A 6016-nucleotide genomic window follows, 5' to 3' on the forward strand; every position below is an offset into this window, starting at 1 on the left:
ACGCTGCCTGGCCCTAGCCAGTGACGCCCCCTCACGGAAGAGCCTGCCACCGGATCGGGTGTGGCGTTATATTAAAACAGGATTTTAGCAACATTTTGGGGCGTGGTGTTTTCCTTCGCTGCAGGGGTTCAACGTGGAGGGGAGCATCACGATGTCATATAAAATGAGTCGTCGTGTAAGGGGGGCCACCAGGGAGAGACCCCAATGCCGCCCAGCTGCTTGTGTTTCTTTTTGGGGTGCACATCTGCGCTTGCCAGGGTGCGCACGACAAAATTCATTCCACACATGGATGGGAAATGTTAAAGGGAACCCAAGTTGTATAGTGCACTGGTCTTGGTGCGCATGACAAAATTCATTCCACACATGGATGGGAAATGTTAAAGAGAACCCAAGTTGTATAGTGCACTGGGCTTGGTGTGCATGACAAAATTCATTCCACACATGGATGGGAAATGTTAAAGGGAACCCAAGTTGTATAGTGCACTGGGCTTGGTGTGCATGGCAAAATTCATTCCACATAGGGATGGGAAATGTTAAAGGGAATCCAGGTTGTATAGTGTGCTGGCCTTGGTGCGCATGACAAAATTCATTCCACACATGGATGCAAAATGTTAAAGGGGACCCCGGTTGTATAGTACGCTTGCCTTGGTGCGCACGACAAAATTCATTCCGCACAGTGATGGGAACTATTAAAGGGAAACCCAATTGTATAGTTCAGTGGCCTTGGTGCGCATGACAAAATTCATTCCACACATGGATGAGAAATGTTAAAGGGGACCCCGGTTGTATAGTGTCGTGGGCTTGGTGAGCATGACAAAATTCATTCCGCACATGGATAGGAAATGTTAAAGGGGGCCCTGATTGTATAGTGTGCTGGCCTTGGTGCGCACGATAAAATTCATTTCGCACAGAGATGGGAACTGTTAAAGGGAACACGGTTGTATAGTGCAGGGGTCTTCAATCTTTCCAGATGACTGCACCCCTCTCAATGTGTCTTGAATGCCACCTGTGCTCTAGCCCTCACTTAAAAAGGACTTACTTACAAAATAAGACACAAAAAATACAGATAACTCCCAGTGAAAAGCTGCTTGCTTTCTCCTTTTTACCACATAATGATGTATCAGAAGGAATATCAATTCGATGATGTTATAATTTAATCTATTATAAATTACATAGGTTAGATTACATAGGTTAGATTCTATTATAAATTACATAGGTTAGATAAATGATCTGGAGTTTGGAACGGGTCCCATGTGAAGAGCGATTAAAAAGACGGGGACGTTTCCGCTTAGAAAAGCAGAGTCTAAGGGGAGATAAGAATGAGGGCTCATCCAATGACACGCATAGGCAGCAGGTTTAAAAGACACCAAAGGAATGCTTTTCTTCTCACAGAGCACACTGTTAACCTGTGGAACTCCTTGCCAGGGGATGTGGTGAGGACCAAGATTTTAACAGGGTTCAAAACAGGAACTCGATACCCTGCCTTGGAAGACCTCCTGCTTGAGAGCCACCCGGGAGTTCGAATCCCCCAGCTCTTTTTTTGAACCCTGGTCTTCACAACTTCCTCCGGCGAGGAGTTCCACAGGTTAACAGTGCGCTGTGTGAAGAAAAACACATTCCTTCGGTTTGTTTTAAACCTGCGGCCTATTCATGTCATATTCCTAGAAGGGACGCCAAAGACCACCAAGTCCCATGGAGGGGGCAAGTCAGACACGCTCTTCAATCTCTCCACTGAGGGAACTGGAACAAGTTCCCTAAAAAGGACCTGGCAGCGGTGGGATTCGAACCCACGCCCCCGAAGGGACTGGAGCCTTAATCCAGCGCCTTAGACCGCTCGGCCACGCTACCCCTGCCCTGGTGACCTACCTGCACCAGGTCTCCTCCCCCCTCCCCCCGGTCCCTCTTCCTGGGAACGGAGGAGTTATTAGGGGCCACATAAAGGACCTGGATTTTGGTAAGTGGTGGAGGGCTGGGAGGGAGGCAGGTGCTGGAGGGAGGTGGGGGCAGGGGATTGGGGTGCAGGGGGTGCGGGGTCTGGGAGGGAGGTGGATGCGGGAGGGAGGTGGGGGCAGGGGACTGGGGTTCAGGGGGGTGTGGGGGCTTGGAGGGAGGTGGGGGCAGGGGACTGGGTTTCAGGGGGTGTGGGGGCTTGGAGGGAGGTGGGGGCAGGGGACTGGGGTGCAGGGGGGGTGGGGGCTTGGAGGGAGGTGGGGGCAGGGGACTGGGGTGCAGGGGGGTGTGGGGGCTTGGAGGGAGGTGGGGGCAGGGGATCCGGGGACTGGGAGGGAGGCAGGTGAAGGAGGGAGGTGGGGGCAGGGGATTGGGGTGCAGGGGGTGTGGGGACTGGGAGGGAGGTGGGTGCAGGGGACTGGGGTGCAGGGGGGTGTGGGGGCTTGGAGGGAGGTGGGGGAAAAGGATTGGGGTGCAGGGGGTGCGGGGGCTGGGAGGGAGGCGGGTGCAGGAGGGAGGTGGGTGCAGGGGACTGGGGTGCAGGGGGTGTGGGTGCTTGGAGGGAGGTGGGGGAGGGGACTGGGGTGCAGGGGGTGCAGGGTGAGGGAGGCAGGTGCGGGAGGGAGATGGGGCAGGGGGTGAGGGGTCTGGGAGGGAGGCGGGTGCAGGAGGAAGGTGGGGGCAGGGGACTGGGGTGCAGGGGGTGAGGGGTCTGGGAGGGAGGCGGGTGCAGGAGGGAGGTGGGGGCAGGGGACTGGGGTGCAGGGGGTGCGGGGTCTGGGAGGGAGGTGGGGGCAGGGGATTGGGGTGCAGGGGGTGAGGGGTCTGGGAGGGAGGTGGGTACAGGAGGGAGGTGGGGGCAGGGGATTGGGGTGCAGGGGGTGCGGGGTGAGGGAGGCAGGTGGGGGCAGGGGGTGAGGGGTCTGGGAGGGAGGTGGGGGCAGGGGATGGGGGTGAGGGGGCTGAGAGGCAGGCGGGTGCAGGAGGGAGGTGGGGGCAGGGGATTGGGGTGCAGAGGGTGTGGGGGCTGGGAGGGTGGCGGGTGCAGGAGGGAGGTGGGGGCAGGGGATTGGGGTGCAGAGGGTGTGGGGTCTGGGAGGGAGGCGGGTGCAGAGGGGAGCTTGGGGCAGAGGATGGGGGGGCAGGAGAAAGCATGGGGTGTGGGAAGGGTGTTGGGTGAAGCAGGGGGTTAGGGTGGTGACCTGGGTTGGGGGCAGGCGCAGAGGGGTTGGGGGTGGGGACCTGAGGCGGGACAGGACGCAGAAGGGATGAGAAGACGCAGCAACCCTCCTCGCCCGCAGCGCTGTACCAAGCAGCTCCACCTCGCTGTCACCAACGGGGGAAACTGAGGCACGGAGCCGGGCGGTGACCCGTGGCGGGGTTAATCAGCGACTCTCTCGGTCGTAGCCGCGCCATTGGCTGCCCTCTTGCAGGTTCTGCGCCATCCGCCCTGGGGTTGATTTTGAAACCCACACCAAAGCAGGCGCGGCAAGACCGAATTTTAACTTTTTTTTTTTTAATCAGCCCCCTTTTAACTAAGAATGGAGTTGTATTGGTCTGGCTTTGCTAGGACCCAGCACCTCATGCTGGGCTTAGCCCTCACGGAGCACCATCCCGCAGTTTGCAAAGGGGAAACTGAGGCACAGAGTAGCCTCCCCACCCCCGCGCCCGTTTGCTCAAGACAAGGCCAGGCCTTGGATCTAGCTGTCTTCAGGGCTACTCCTGGGCTATGCTGGGAGAAGTCAGGGGATACAATTGGTGTCCCTGGCCTCTGTTTGTCAGAGGCTGGAGAGGGATGGCAGGAGACAAATCGCTTGATCATTGTCTTCTGTCCACCCTCTCTGGGGCACCTGGTGCTGGCCACTGTCGGCAGACAGGATACTGGGCCAGATGGACCTTTGGTCTGACCCAGCACGGCCGTTCTCCTCCTCTCCTCCCATGGGAAAATGACTATGCTTTAAAAATAAAGGGGAAAAAAAATAATTCCCTGACCGGGAATCGAACCCGGGCCGCGGCGGTGAGAGCGCCGAATCCTAACCACTAGACCACCAGGGAAGTGTGGCAATGGCTTTCTGCAGGCTGGTCTGTGGTGTGCAGAGACATGGTGAATCTGTGCTACACAGCTCACTAGGGTGTGCAAACAAGAAAGAAAGAAAGAAAGAAAGTTGTTTATGGGGATAGATAGAGGGGGCGTAAGGGGATAGACAGACAGATCGATACGATAGATAGATTTTTATGGAAAGGAAAGGAAACGGAAGAAAGAAAAGGAAAAGAAGAAAGAAAGGAAAGGAGGGAAGGAAGGAAGGAAGGAAGGAAGGAAGGAAGGAAAGGAAGAAGAGAGAGAGAAAAGGAGGGAGGGAAAGAAGGAAGAGAGAAAGGAAAGGACGGAGGGAGGGGGGAAGGGGAGGGAAAGAAGAGGAAAAGGGAAGGAGGGAAGGAAGGAAGGAAGGAGGGAAAGAAGAGGAAAAGGAAAGGAAGGAAGGAAGGAAGGAAGGAAGGAAGGAGAGGGAGGGAGGGAAAGAAGAGGAAAAGGGAAGGAAGGCAGGAAGGAGAGAAAGGAAAGGACCGAGGGAGCGGGGAAGGGGAGGGAAGGAGGGAAAGAAGAGGAAAAGGGAAGGAAGGAAGGAAGGAAGGAGAGGGAAGGAGGGAAAGAAGAGGAAAAGGGAAGGAGGGAAGGAAGGAAGGAAGGAAGGAAGGAGAGGGAGGGAAGGAGGGAAAGAAGAGGAAAAGGGAAGGAGGGAAGGAAGGAAGGAAGGAGGGAAGGAAGGAAGGAGAGGGAGGGAAGGAGGGAAAGAAGAGGAAAAGGGAAGGAGGGAAGGAAGGAAGGAAGGAAGGAAGGAGAGGGAGGGAAGGAGGGAAAGAAGAGGAAAAGGGAAGGAGGGAAGGAAGGAAGGAAGGAAGGAAGGAGAGGGAGGGAAGGAGGGAAAGAAGAGGAAAAGGGAAGGAAGGAAGGAAGGAAGGAGAGGGAGGGAAGGAGGGAAAGAAGAGGAAAAGGGAAGGAGGGAAGGAAGGAAGGAAGGAAGGAAGGAAGGAAGGAGAGGGAGGGAAGGAGGGAAAGAAGAGGAAAAGGGAAGGAAGGAAGGAAGGAAGGAAGGAGAGGGAAGGAAGGAGGGAAAGAAGAGGAAAAGGGAAGGAAGGAAGGAAGGAGAGGGAGGGAAGGAGGGAAAGAAGAGGAAAAGGGAAGGAGGGAAGGAAGGAGAGAAAGGAAAGGACGGAGGGAGCGGGGAAGGGGAGGGCAGGAAAGCGAAGGGCCGGCAGCTGCGCTTTGCTTTCTCCTTTGAGCCCTGCGCGCTGCCGCCTCCCCCCTCGCAGCCGGGGGCAAAAGCGACGTGTCAGGAGCGGGATTTGAACCCGCGCCTCCATGCGGAGACCAGAACACCCAGCGGGCGGGCAAGCGCGGAGCCTTGAGTCTGGCGCCTTAGACCACTCGGCCATCCTGACCCGCGGAGGCAGCTCCCGCCGCCCGCCCCATGGCTCGCCCCGCACCCGGGCGGGCCGGTTCCCACGGCCCCAGTGGGGCAGAGCCCCGCGCCGCCCGCCCCATGGCTCGCCCCGCACCCGGGCGGGCCGGTTCCCACGGCCCCAGTGGGGCAGAGCCCCGCGCCGCCCGCCCCATGGCTCGCCCCGCACCCGGGCGGGTCGGTTCCCACGGCCCCAGTGGGGCAGAGCCCCGCGCCGCCCGCCCCATGGCTCGCCCCGCACCCGGGCGGGCCGGTTCCCACGGCCCCAGTGGGGCAGAGCCCCGCGCCGCCCGCCCCATGGCTCGCCCCGCACCCGGGCGGGTCGGTTCCCACGGCCCCAGTGGGGCAGAGCCCCGCGCCGCCCGCCCCATGGCTCGCCCCGCACCCGGGCGGGCCGGTTCCCACGGCCCCAGGGGGCAGAGCCCCGCGCCGGATTGCCGCGTTCACACGGCGCCCGCTCCCCCGCCCGCCTCTGCCACCTCCCCCGGGACCGCCCCCAGCCCCTATCCCCCTCCCCCGGGCCAGGCCAGGCCAGGCCAGGCCAGGCCAGGCCAGGCCCCTCCCCTCCCCCACCCGCTCTCTGGGGGGCCCCCAGGGCAAACTTT

At 59.3% G+C, this 6016-nt stretch overlaps 3 non-coding genes across 3 annotated transcripts; all 3 read right to left on the reverse strand.

Moving 5' to 3' along the window:
* Nucleotides 1-1766: 1766 nt before the first annotated feature.
* Nucleotides 1767-1848, reverse strand: TRNAL-AAG (transfer RNA leucine (anticodon AAG)). Its single transcript has one exon. It is a non-coding gene; the product is annotated as a tRNA-Leu (tRNA).
* A 2085-nt stretch (nucleotides 1849-3933) lies between these two features.
* Nucleotides 3934-4005, reverse strand: TRNAE-CUC (transfer RNA glutamic acid (anticodon CUC)). Its single transcript has one exon. It is a non-coding gene; the product is annotated as a tRNA-Glu (tRNA).
* Nucleotides 4006-5280: 1275 nt separating this feature from the next.
* Nucleotides 5281-5391, reverse strand: TRNAL-CAA (transfer RNA leucine (anticodon CAA)). The gene is made up of 2 exons: nucleotides 5354-5391; nucleotides 5281-5326 (listed from the first exon to the last, which is right to left on the reverse strand). It is a non-coding gene; the product is annotated as a tRNA-Leu (tRNA).
* Between the last annotated feature and the right edge of the window lie 625 nt (nucleotides 5392-6016).

This window comes from Pelodiscus sinensis, chromosome 32 (genome assembly GCF_049634645.1).
Source record: "Pelodiscus sinensis isolate JC-2024 chromosome 32, ASM4963464v1, whole genome shotgun sequence".
NCBI classification, from domain to species: Eukaryota; Metazoa; Chordata; order Testudines; family Trionychidae; genus Pelodiscus; species Pelodiscus sinensis.